This window comes from Myotis nattereri (genome assembly GCF_964212035.1).
Source record: "Myotis nattereri genome assembly, chromosome: Y".
NCBI classification, from domain to species: Eukaryota; Metazoa; Chordata; class Mammalia; order Chiroptera; family Vespertilionidae; genus Myotis; species Myotis nattereri.
The window spans coordinates 43,333,409-43,347,080 of NC_138094.1; positions in this window are offsets into that span (position 1 = coordinate 43,333,409).

Sequence of the window (13,672 nt, forward strand, 5' to 3'; positions counted from 1 at the left end):
TCTAAGTTCTGTCTCTTGTTGTCTTGTTACATCTGTATTTATAGCAGTTGATTCCAATCCTATCAATCTCTATTCCAAAGGTTAGGGCGTTTCTTATCTCCATTCCAGGGAGTAAAGATTATGTAGCTTAAGCATGATTGTTCGTAGTTAAAGTGACTAATTACCCACCTGGCACTTAGTTAAGGGGGTTTATTCCCTCCCTAACTTCAGGGGAAAATCCCTACCTGGGGAAACAACCTTTCTCAAAGAGGTGACCTTGGTTAAAGCACATAGTGCCAAAAAGGTGAGCAAACATATTAAGAACAATATGCCATATATGCCAGGTCCCTTGAAACAGCAAGGATGGACCGGCTCCCGGCATATTCCCCCTTTTTTATTTTTTAAAAGCAGGCATTAAAAAGAAAAACCCCAAATGCTCTCTTGTATCCATTTTAAGAGTAGGATCGGCGCTTTCCGCTATTACCTGAGTCCTGATCTATCACCCCAGGGAGAGCTTGCCAATCCTGCACTTTCCTGCGGTGGAAAGACTGCAGTGGGGTTAAGGATAAGGCTCCTTGGGCCTACCTCCTCCCATGCCTTTCCATTTACCTTTCCTTCCTCAGAAAAGCATGGACATACTTCTTGTATAAAACGTTCTGTCTTACTGGGAGTAACCTTAATTCCTCTGCTAGCAAGCATATGTGTTAAAAGATCAATACAGAGTCTTATTTCTTTAGACTCAGTATTGCACATCTTCCTAATCTAAAGATCTATACAGAGTCTTCTTTCTTTGGACTCAGTATGGCACATCTTCTCAATCTAAGAATCAATACAGAGTCTTCTTTCTTTGGTCTCAGTATGGCACATCTTCTCAATCTAAGAATCAATACAGAGTCTTCTTTCTTTGGACTCAGTATGGCACAACTTCTCAATCTAAGTTCTGTACTATCCACCTTCTTACCCTACTTAACCTCTATAGGGGGGTCTGCAGTACCCTGGTGGAGTCCTATCAGTCCTGAATGTGGGGGTTCTCAATGGGGGGTGGGGTCTTACCTAGGGGAATCCTGTTCCAGGGTTTCCCAAAGGTGTGGATGGAGTCGGCGAAGACTATTCACCCTCTTCCTACGGTAGAGTCCTATCCATCCCGAGAGTGGGGCTTACCTAGGGGTCCCTGTTCTGGCGCCAGATGCTGGGGTCCAACCCCAGCAGGTCCAGGGGTCCCCAAAGTTGTGGACGGAGTCAGCGAAGAAGGAATGACACAGAGACAGCGTTCAGTTGATCAGCAGCCTAGCCAGGATCTCTAGCCAGGATCTCCAGCCAAGTTCTGTTCAGGATCTCCAGCGAAGTTTTGGTTAGGATATCCAGCCAGGTTCTGTGTTCATGTTCTCTTGCTAGGATCTCCAGCCAGGTTCAGTCACCAGGTTCTAGTCAGGTGACTAGAAATAGGAAGGTGCGAGTATTCCTTGCCAATTTCTGTACTCAGGTTCAGTCCAGGATCTTTTGCCATATTCTCTCCAGCGAAGTTCTTCTGTCTCTAGGTTCTGTGTAGGTTCTGTGTCTAGGTTCTGTGTAGGTTCTGTATCTAGGTTCTGTGGCCAGTTTGTCTCCAGGATCTTTTGCCATGTTCTCTCACTAGGTTCTGTCTCTAGGTTCTTTGGCCAGTTTCTGTCCAGGATCATTTGACATGTTCTCTCCAGCTAAGTTCTTCTGTCCCTAGGTTCTGTGTAGGTTCTGTGTCTAGGTTCTGTGTCTTTTGGTTCTGTCTTCTAAGTTCTGTCTCTTGTTGTCTTGTTACATCTGTATTTATAGCAGTTGATTCCAATCCTATCAATCTCTATTCCAAAGGTTAGGGCGTTTCTTATCTCCATTCCAGGGAGTAAAGATTATGTAGCTTAAGCATGATTGTTCGTAGTTAAAGTGACTAATTACCCACCTGGCACTTAGTTAAGGGGGTTTATTCCCTCCCTAATTTCAGGGGAAAATCCCTACCTGGGGAAACAACCTTTCTCAAAGAGGTGACCTTGGTTAAAGCACATAGTGCCAAAAAGGTGAGCAAACATATTAAGAACAATATGCCATATATGCCAGGTCCCTTGAAACAGCAAGGATGGACCGGCTCCCGGCATATTCCCCCTTTTTTATTTTTTAAAAGCAGGCATTAAAAAGAAAAACCCCAAATGCTCTCTTGTATCCATTTTAAGAGTAGGATCGGCGCTTTCCGCTATTACCTGAGTCCTGATCTATCACCCCAGGGAGAGCTTGCCAATCCTGGACTTTCCTGCGGTGGAAAGACTGCAGTGGGGTTAAGGATAAGGCTCCTTGGGCCTACCTCCTCCCATGCCTTTCCATTTACCTTTCCTTCCTCAGAAAAGCATGGACATACTTCTTGTATAAAACGTTCTGTCTTACTGGGAGTAACCTTAATTCCTCTGCTAGCAAGCATATGTGTTAAAAGATCAATACAGAGTCTTATTTCTTTAGACTCAGTATTGCACATCTTCCTAATCTAAAGATCTATACAGAGTCTTCTTTCTTTGGACTCAGTATGGCACATCTTCTCAATCTAAGAATCAATACAGAGTCTTCTTTCTTTGGTCTCAGTATGGCACATCTTCTCAATCTAAGAATCAATACAGAGTCTTCTTTCTTTGGACTCAGTATGGCACAACTTCTCAATCTAAGTTCTGTACTATCCACCTTCTTACCCTACTTAACCTCTATAGGGGGGTCTGCAGTACCCTGGTGGATTCCTATCAGTCCTGAATGTGGGGGTTCTCAATGGGGGGTGGGGTCTTACCTAGGGGAATCCTGTTCCAGGGTTTCCCAAAGGTGTGGATGGAGTCGGCGAAGACTATTCACCCTCTTCCTACGGTAGAGTCCTATCCATCCCGAGAGTGGGGCTTACCTAGGGGTCCCTGTTCTGGCGCCAGATGCTGGGGTCCAACCCCAGCAGGTCCAGGGGTCCCCAAAGTTGTGGACGGAGTCAGCGAAGAAGGAATGACACAGAGACAGCGTTCAGTTGATCAGCAGCCTAGCCAGGATCTCTAGCCAGGATCTCCAGCCAAGTTCTGTTCAGGATCTCCAGCGAAGTTTTGGTTAGGATATCCAGCCAGGTTCTGTGTTCATGTTCTCTTGCTAGGATCTCCAGCCAGGTTCAGTCACCAGGTTCTAGTCAGGTGACTAGAAATAGGAAGGTGCGAGTATTCCTTGCCAATTTCTGTACTCAGGTTCAGTCCAGGATCTTTTGCCATGTTCTCTCCAGCGAAGTTCTTCTGTCTCTAGGTTCTGTGTAGGTTCTGTGTCTAGGTTCTGTGTAGGTTCTGTATCTAGGTTCTGTGGCCAGTTTGTCTCCAGGATCTTTTGCCATGTTCTCTCACTAGGTTCTGTCTCTAGGTTCTTTGGCCAGTTTCTGTCCAGGATCATTTGACATGTTCTCTCCAGCTAAGTTCTTCTGTCCCTAGGTTCTGTGTAGGTTCTGTGTCTAGGTTCTGTGTCTTTTGGTTCTGTCTTCTAAGTTCTGTCTCTTGTTGTCTTGTTAGATCTGTATTTATAGCAGTTGATTCCAATCCTATCAATCTCTATTCCAAAGGTTAGGGCGTTTCTTATCTCCATTCCAGGGAGTAAAGATTATGTAGCTTAAGCATGATTGTTCGTAGTTAAAGTGACTAATTACCCACCTGGCACTTAGTTAAGGGGGTTTATTCCCTCCCTAACTTCAGGGGAAAATCCCTACCTGGGGAAACAACCTTTCTCAAAGAGGTGACCTTGGTTAAAGCACATAGTGCCAAAAAGGTGAGCAAACATATTAAGAACAATATGCCATATATGCCAGGTCCCTTGAAACAGCAAGGATGGACCGGCTCCCGGCATATTCCCCCTTTTTTATTTTTTAAAAGCAGGCATTAAAAAGAAAAACCCCAAATGCTCTCTTGTATCCATTTTAAGAGTAGGATCGGCGCTTTCCGCTATTACCTGAGTCCTGATCTATCACCCCAGGGAGAGCTTGCCAATCCTGCACTTTCCTGCGGTGGAAAGACTGCAGTGGGGTTAAGGATAAGGCTCCTTGGGCCTACCTCCTCCCATGCCTTTCCATTTACCTTTCCTTCCTCAGAAAAGCATGGACATACTTCTTGTATAAAACGTTCTGTCTTACTGGGAGTAACCTTAATTCCTCTGCTAGCAAGCATATGTGTTAAAAGATCAATACAGAGTCTTATTTCTTTAGACTCAGTATTGCACATCTTCCTAATCTAAAGATCTATACAGAGTCTTCTTTCTTTGGACTCAGTATGGCACATCTTCTCAATCTAAGAATCAATACAGAGTCTTCTTTCTTTGGTCTCAGTATGGCACATCTTCTCAATCTAAGAATCAATACAGAGTCTTCTTTCTTTGGACTCAGTATGGCACAACTTCTCAATCTAAGTTCTGTACTATCCACCTTCTTACCCTACTTAACCTCTATAGGGGGGTCTGCAGTACCCTGGTGGAGTCCTATCAGTCCTGAATGTGGGGGTTCTCAATGGGGGGTGGGGTCTTACCTAGGGGAATCCTGTTCCAGGGTTTCCCAAAGGTGTGGATGGAGTCGGCGAAGACTATTCACCCTCTTCCTACGGTAGAGTCCTATCCATCCCGAGAGTGGGGCTTACCTAGGGGTCCCTGTTCTGGCGCCAGATGCTGGGGTCCAACCCCAGCAGGTCCAGGGGTCCCCAAAGTTGTGGACGGAGTCAGCGAAGAAGGAATGACACAGAGACAGCGTTCAGTTGATCAGCAGCCTAGCCAGGATCTCTAGCCAGGATCTCCAGCCAAGTTCTGTTCAGGATCTCCAGCGAAGTTTTGGTTAGGATATCCAGCCAGGTTCTGTGTTCATGTTCTCTTGCTAGGATCTCCAGCCAGGTTCAGTCACCAGGTTCTAGTCAGGTGACTAGAAATAGGAAGGTGCAAGTATTCCTTGCCAATTTCTGTACTCAGGTTCAGTCCAGGATCATTTGACATGTTCTCTCCAGCGAAGTTCTTCTGTCTCTAGGTTCTGTGTAGGTTCTGTGTCTAGGTTCTGTGTAGGTTCTGTATCTAGGTTCTGTGGCCAGTTTGTCTCCAGGATCTTTTGCCATGTTCTCTCACTAGGTTCTGTCTCTAGGTTCTTTGGCCAGTTTCTGTCCAGGATCATTTGACATGTTCTCTCCAGCTAAGTTCTTCTGTCCCTAGGTTCTGTGTAGGTTCTGTGTCTAGGTTCTGTGTCTTTTGGTTCTGTCTTCTAAGTTCTGTCTCTTGTTGTCTTGTTACATCTGTATTTATAGCAGTTGATTCCAATCCTATCAATCTCTATTCCAAAGGTTAGGGCGTTTCTTATCTCCATTCCAGGGAGTAAAGATTATGTAGCTTAAGCATGATTGTTCGTAGTTAAAGTGACTAATTACCCACCTGGCACTTAGTTAAGGGGGTTTATTCCCTCCCTAACTTCAGGGGAAAATCCCTACCTGGGGAAACAACCTTTCTCAAAGAGGTGACCTTGGTTAAAGCACATAGTGCCAAAAAGGTGAGCAAACATATTAAGAACAATATGCCATATATGCCAGGTCCCTTGAAACAGCAAGGATGGACCGGCTCCCGGCATATTCCCCCTTTTTTATTTTTTAAAAGCAGGCATTAAAAAGAAAAACCCCAAATGCTCTCTTGTATCCATTTTAAGAGTAGGATCGGCGCTTTCCGCTATTACCTGAGTCCTGATCTATCACCCCAGGGAGAGCTTGCCAATCCTGCACTTTCCTGCGGTGGAAAGACTGCAGTGGGGTTAAGGATAAGGCTCCTTGGGCCTACCTCCTCCCATGCCTTTCCATTTACCTTTCCTTCCTCAGAAAAGCATGGACATACTTCTTGTATAAAACGTTCTGTCTTACTGGGAGTAACCTTAATTCCTCTGCTAGCAAGCATATGTGTTAAAAGATCAATACAGAGTCTTATTTCTTTAGACTCAGTATTGCACATCTTCCTAATCTAAAGATCTATACAGAGTCTTCTTTCTTTGGACTCAGTATGGCACATCTTCTCAATCTAAGAATCAATACAGAGTCTTCTTTCTTTGGTCTCAGTATGGCACATCTTCTCAATCTAAGAATCAATACAGAGTCTTCTTTCTTTGGACTCAGTATGGCACAACTTCTCAATCTAAGTTCTGTACTATCCACCTTCTTACCCTACTTAACCTCTATAGGGGGGTCTGCAGTACCCTGGTGGAGTCCTATCAGTCCTGAATGTGGGGGTTCTCAATGGGGGGTGGGGTCTTACCTAGGGGAATCCTGTTCCAGGGTTTCCCAAAGGTGTGGATGGAGTCGGCGAAGACTATTCACCCTCTTCCTACGGTAGAGTCCTATCCATCCCGAGAGTGGGGCTTACCTAGGGGTCCCTGTTCTGGCGCCAGATGCTGGGGTCCAACCCCAGCAGGTCCAGGGGTCCCCAAAGTTGTGGACGGAGTCAGCGAAGAAGGAATGACACAGAGACAGCGTTCAGTTGATCAGCAGCCTAGCCAGGATCTCTAGCCAGGATCTCCAGCCAAGTTCTGTTCAGGATCTCCAGCGAAGTTTTGGTTAGGATATCCAGCCAGGTTCTGTGTTCATGTTCTCTTGCTAGGATCTCCAGCCAGGCTCAGTCACCAGGTTCTAGTCAGGTGACTAGAAATAGGAAGGTGCGAGTATTCCTTGCCAATTTCTGTACTCAGGTTCAGTCCAGGATCTTTTGCCATATTCTCTCCAGCGAAGTTCTTCTGTCTCTAGGTTCTGTGTAGGTTCTGTGTCTAGGTTCTGTGTAGGTTCTGTATCTAGGTTCTGTGGCCAGTTTGTCTCCAGGATCTTTTGCCATGTTCTCTCACTAGGTTCTGTCTCTAGGTTCTTTGGCCAGTTTCTGTCCAGGATCATTTGACATGTTCTCTCCAGCTAAGTTCTTCTGTCCCTAGGTTCTGTGTAGGTTCTGTGTCTAGGTTCTGTGTCTTTTGGTTCTGTCTTCTAAGTTCTGTCTCTTGTTGTCTTGTTACATCTGTATTTATAGCAGTTGATTCCAATCCTATCAATCTCTATTCCAAAGGTTAGGGCGTTTCTTATCTCCATTCCAGGGAGTAAAGATTATGTAGCTTAAGCATGATTGTTCGTAGTTAAAGTGACTAATTACCCACCTGGCACTTAGTTAAGGGGGTTTATTCCCTCCCTAACTTCAGGGGAAAATCCCTACCTGGGGAAACAACCTTTCTCAAAGAGGTGACCTTGGTTAAAGCACATAGTGCCAAAAAGGTGAGCAAACATATTAAGAACAATATGCCATATATGCCAGGTCCCTTGAAACAGCAAGGATGGACCGGCTCCCGGCATATTCCCCCTTTTTTATTTTTTAAAAGCAGGCATTAAAAAGAAAAACCCCAAATGCTCTCTTGTATCCATTTTAAGAGTAGGATCGGCGCTTTCCGCTATTACCTGAGTCCTGATCTATCACCCCAGGGAGAGCTTGCCAATCCTGCACTTTCCTGCGGTGGAAAGACTGCAGTGGGGTTAAGGATAAGGCTCCTTGGGCCTACCTCCTCCCATGCCTTTCCATTTACCTTTCCTTCCTCAGAAAAGCATGGACATACTTCTTGTATAAAACGTTCTGTCTTACTGGGAGTAACCTTAATTCCTCTGCTAGCAAGCATATGTGTTAAAAGATCAATACAGAGTCTTATTTCTTTAGACTCAGTATTGCACATCTTCCTAATCTAAAGATCTATACAGAGTCTTCTTTCTTTGGACTCAGTATGGCACATCTTCTCAATCTAAGAATCAATACAGAGTCTTCTTTCTTTGGTCTCAGTATGGCACATCTTCTCAATCTAAGAATCAATACAGAGTCTTCTTTCTTTGGACTCAGTATGGCACAACTTCTCAATCTAAGTTCTGTACTATCCACCTTCTTACCCTACTTAACCTCTATAGGGGGGTCTGCAGTACCCTGGTGGAGTCCTATCAGTCCTGAATGTGGGGGTTCTCAATGGGGGGTGGGGTCTTACCTAGGGGAATCCTGTTCCAGGGTTTCCCAAAGGTGTGGATGGAGTCGGCGAAGACTATTCACCCTCTTCCTACGGTAGAGTCCTATCCATCCCGAGAGTGGGGCTTACCTAGGGGTCCCTGTTCTGGCGCCAGATGCTGGGGTCCAACCCCAGCAGGTCCAGGGGTCCCCAAAGTTGTGGACGGAGTCAGCGAAGAAGGAATGACACAGAGACAGCGTTCAGTTGATCAGCAGCCTAGCCAGGATCTCTAGCCAGGATCTCCAGCCAAGTTCTGTTCAGGATCTCCAGCGAAGTTTTGGTTAGGATATCCAGCCAGGTTCTGTGTTCATGTTCTCTTGCTAGGATCTCCAGCCAGGTTCAGTCACCAGGTTCTAGTCAGGTGACTAGAAATAGGAAGGTGCGAGTATTCCTTGCCAATTTCTGTACTCAGGTTCAGTCCAGGATCTTTTGCCATATTCTCTCCAGCGAAGTTCTTCTGTCTCTAGGTTCTGTGTAGGTTCTGTGTCTAGGTTCTGTGTAGGTTCTGTATCTAGGTTCTGTGGCCAGTTTGTCTCCAGGATCTTTTGCCATGTTCTCTCACTAGGTTCTGTCTCTAGGTTCTTTGGCCAGTTTCTGTCCAGGATCATTTGACATGTTCTCTCCAGCTAAGTTCTTCTGTCCCTAGGTTCTGTGTAGGTTCTGTGTCTAGGTTCTGTGTCTTTTGGTTCTGTCTTCTAAGTTCTGTCTCTTGTTGTCTTGTTACATCTGTATTTATAGCAGTTGATTCCAATCCTATCAATCTCTATTCCAAAGGTTAGGGCGTTTCTTATCTCCATTCCAGGGAGTAAAGATTATGTAGCTTAAGCATGATTGTTCGTAGTTAAAGTGACTAATTACCCACCTGGCACTTAGTTAAGGGGGTTTATTCCCTCCCTAACTTCAGGGGAAAATCCCTACCTGGGGAAACAACCTTTCTCAAAGAGGTGACCTTGGTTAAAGCACATAGTGCCAAAAAGGTGAGCAAACATATTAAGAACAATATGCCATATATGCCAGGTCCCTTGAAACAGCAAGGATGGACCGGCTCCCGGCATATTCCCCCTTTTTTATTTTTTAAAAGCAGGCATTAAAAAGAAAAACCCCAAATGCTCTCTTGTATCCATTTTAAGAGTAGGATCGGCGCTTTCCGCTATTACCTGAGTCCTGATCTATCACCCCAGGGAGAGCTTGCCAATCCTGCACTTTCCTGCGGTGGAAAGACTGCAGTGGGGTTAAGGATAAGGCTCCTTGGGCCTACCTCCTCCCATGCCTTTCCATTTACCTTTCCTTCCTCAGAAAAGCATGGACATACTTCTTGTATAAAACGTTCTGTCTTACTGGGAGTAACCTTAATTCCTCTGCTAGCAAGCATATGTGTTAAAAGATCAATACAGAGTCTTATTTCTTTAGACTCAGTATTGCACATCTTCCTAATCTAAAGATCTATACAGAGTCTTCTTTCTTTGGACTCAGTATGGCACATCTTCTCAATCTAAGAATCAATACAGAGTCTTCTTTCTTTGGTCTCAGTATGGCACATCTTCTCAATCTAAGAATCAATACAGAGTCTTCTTTCTTTGGACTCAGTATGGCACAACTTCTCAATCTAAGTTCTGTACTATCCACCTTCTTACCCTACTTAACCTCTATAGGGGGGTCTGCAGTACCCTGGTGGAGTCCTATCAGTCCTGAATGTGGGGGTTCTCAATGGGGGGTGGGGTCTTACCTAGGGGAATCCTGTTCCAGGGTTTCCCAAAGGTGTGGATGGAGTCGGCGAAGACTATTCACCCTCTTCCTACGGTAGAGTCCTATCCATCCCGAGAGTGGGGCTTACCTAGGGGTCCCTGTTCTGGCGCCAGATGCTGGGGTCCAACCCCAGCAGGTCCAGGGGTCCCCAAAGTTGTGGACGGAGTCAGCGAAGAAGGAATGACACAGAGACAGCGTTCAGTTGATCAGCAGCCTAGCCAGGATCTCTAGCCAGGATCTCCAGCCAAGTTCTGTTCAGGATCTCCAGCGAAGTTTTGGTTAGGATATCCAGCCAGGTTCTGTGTTCATGTTCTCTTGCTAGGATCTCCAGCCAGGTTCAGTCACCAGGTTCTAGTCAGGTGACTAGAAATAGGAAGGTGCGAGTATTCCTTGCCAATTTCTGTACTCAGGTTCAGTCCAGGATCTTTTGCCATGTTCTCTCCAGCGAAGTTCTTCTGTCTCTAGGTTCTGTGTAGGTTCTGTGTCTAGGTTCTGTGTAGGTTCTGTATCTAGGTTCTGTGGCCAGTTTGTCTCCAGGATCTTTTGCCATGTTCTCTCACTAGGTTCTGTCTCTAGGTTCTTTGGCCAGTTTCTGTCCAGGATCATTTGACATGTTCTCTCCAGCTAAGTTCTTCTGTCCCTAGGTTCTGTGTAGGTTCTGTGTCTAGGTTCTGTGTCTTTTGGTTCTGTCTTCTAAGTTCTGTCTCTTGTTGTCTTGTTACATCTGTATTTATAGCAGTTGATTCCAATCCTATCAATCTCTATTCCAAAGGTTAGGGCGTTTCTTATCTCCATTCCAGGGAGTAAAGATTATGTAGCTTAAGCATGATTGTTCGTAGTTAAAGTGACTAATTACCCACCTGGCACTTAGTTAAGGGGGTTTATTCCCTCCCTAACTTCAGGGGAAAATCCCTACCTGGGGAAACAACCTTTCTCAAAGAGGTGACCTTGGTTAAAGCACATAGTGCCAAAAAGGTGAGCAAACATATTAAGAACAATATGCCATATATGCCAGGTCCCTTGAAACAGCAAGGATGGACCGGCTCCCGGCATATTCCCCCTTTTTTATTTTTTAAAAGCAGGCATTAAAAAGAAAAACCCCAAATGCTCTCTTGTATCCATTTTAAGAGTAGGATCGGCGCTTTCCGCTATTACCTGAGTCCTGATCTATCACCCCAGGGAGAGCTTGCCAATCCTGCACTTTCCTGCGGTGGAAAGACTGCAGTGGGGTTAAGGATAAGGCTCCTTGGGCCTACCTCCTCCCATGCCTTTCCATTTACCTTTCCTTCCTCAGAAAAGCATGGACATACTTCTTGTATAAAACGTTCTGTCTTACTGGGAGTAACCTTAATTCCTCTGCTAGCAAGCATATGTGTTAAAAGATCAATACAGAGTCTTATTTCTTTAGACTCAGTATTGCACATCTTCCTAATCTAAAGATCTATACAGAGTCTTCTTTCTTTGGACTCAGTATGGCACATCTTCTCAATCTAAGAATCAATACAGAGTCTTCTTTCTTTGGTCTCAGTATGGCACATCTTCTCAATCTAAGAATCAATACAGAGTCTTCTTTCTTTGGACTCAGTATGGCACAACTTCTCAATCTAAGTTCTGTACTATCCACCTTCTTACCCTACTTAACCTCTATAGGGGGGTCTGCAGTACCCTGGTGGAGTCCTATCAGTCCTGAATGTGGGGGTTCTCAATGGGGGGTGGGGTCTTACATAGGGGAATCCTGTTCCAGGGTTTCCCAAAGGTGTGGATGGAGTCGGCGAAGACTATTCACCCTCTTCCTACGGTAGAGTCCTATCCATCCCGAGAGTGGGGCTTACCTAGGGGTCCCTGTTCTGGCGCCAGATGCTGGGGTCCAACCCCAGCAGGTCCAGGGGTCCCCAAAGTTGTGGACGGAGTCAGCGAAGAAGGAATGACACAGAGACAGCGTTCAGTTGATCAGCAGCCTAGCCAGGATCTCTAGCCAGGATCTCCAGCCAAGTTCTGTTCAGGATCTCCAGCGAAGTTTTGGTTAGGATATCCAGCCAGGTTCTGTGTTCATGTTCTCTTGCTAGGATCTCCAGCCAGGTTCAGTCACCAGGTTCTAGTCAGGTGACTAGAAATAGGAAGGTGCGAGTATTCCTTGCCAATTTCTGTACTCAGGTTCAGTCCAGGATCTTTTGCCATATTCTCTCCAGCGAAGTTCTTCTGTCTCTAGGTTCTGTGTAGGTTCTGTGTCTAGGTTCTGTGTAGGTTCTGTATCTAGGTTCTGTGGCCAGTTTGTCTCCAGGATCTTTTGCCATGTTCTCTCACTAGGTTCTGTCTCTAGGTTCTTTGGCCAGTTTCTGTCCAGGATCATTTGACATGTTCTCTCCAGCTAAGTTCTTCTGTCCCTAGGTTCTGTGTAGGTTCTGTGTCTAGGTTCTGTGTCTTTTGGTTCTGTCTTCTAAGTTCTGTCTCTTGTTGTCTTGTTACATCTGTATTTATAGCAGTTGATTCCAATCCTATCAATCACTATTCCAAAGGTTAGGGCGTTTCTTATCTCCATTCCAGGGAGTAAAGATTATGTAGCTTAAGCATGATTGTTCGTAGTTAAAGTGACTAATAACCCACCTGGCACTTAGTTAAGGGGGTTTATTCCCTCCCTAACTTCAGGGGAAAATCCCTACGTGCGGAAACAACCTTTCTCAAAGAGGTGACCTTGGTTAAAGCACATAGTGCCAAGAAGGTGAGCAAACATATTAAGAACAGTATGCCATATATGCCAGGTCCCTTGAAACAGCAGGATGGACCGGCTCCCGGCAAATATTGATGTTTCCATCTCTATCCGTTTCCCATGGTGAACACTCCTTCCTGTGGGGGAAATGTCCGCTGGCTGTAGGAAAACATATTATATGAGAGAGTGTCCCTATTGTTTTAGGAACCCTACTTCCTGTTGCTGAAATGCATGTTCCTGTGTGCGGATCTCTTTTTCTGAGAAAGCGTCCCATTTTTCTGTGGGGGAAATGCACTTACCTGTTGTGGACCTGTCCTCCTGTGAGGGAATCGCACCTTGCTATGGGGGAATCATAACTTCCTGTTGGAGAACGCCTCTACCTATAGGGGAAACAAACTTCCTTTGAGGAAACCTTCTTCATGTGGGGGAAATGCACTTTACTGTGTGTGGATGACTCTTCCTGTGAGGGCCTTTCAGCTTCCAGTGTGGGAAATGCACTTTCCTGTTTGTGGACCTATCTTGCAGTGAGGGACTCGCACCTTCCTGTGGGGGAATGGAAACTTCCTGTTAGAGAACACCTATTCCTGTTGGGGAAACGAACACCCTGTGAGGAAACCTTCTTCCTGTAGGGGAACTGCAATATCCAGTACGCTTACCGATTAGGGTCTGAATGAATGGCTCCTTCACTTGGGGAAACAATACTTCCTCTGAGGGATCCATTCTTCCTCTGGGGGAAATGTCCCTTTCTGTGTGTGAACACTTCACACTTTGTGGGACCTGCACTTTCCTGTGTGCATATCTATCTTCCTTTGAGCGAATCCCACCTTCCTTTGGGGGTATTGCAAATTCTTTGTGAGAATCCTATTTCTAGTGTGGGAACTGCATTCTCTTTTGTGTGAAACTATTTTCATGTGAGGGAGGTGCATACTGGTGTGGTGGAAATGAAACTTCCGTTGGGAGAAGAACTATTCCTGTGGGGGAAATTCACTTGTTGCAAGGAAACCCTTCTTCCCGTGTGTGCAATGCACTTTTCATTGTCCAAACCGAACTTCCAGTGATGGAATCCATCTTCCTGAGGAGATACCAAACTTACGGTGTGGAAGCTTTTGTCCTTTGGGTGAAATTTCCTACTACTTTGCGCAGCCAACTTACTGTGGGGGAAATGCACATTTCTGTGTGCAGAGCTTTCGACC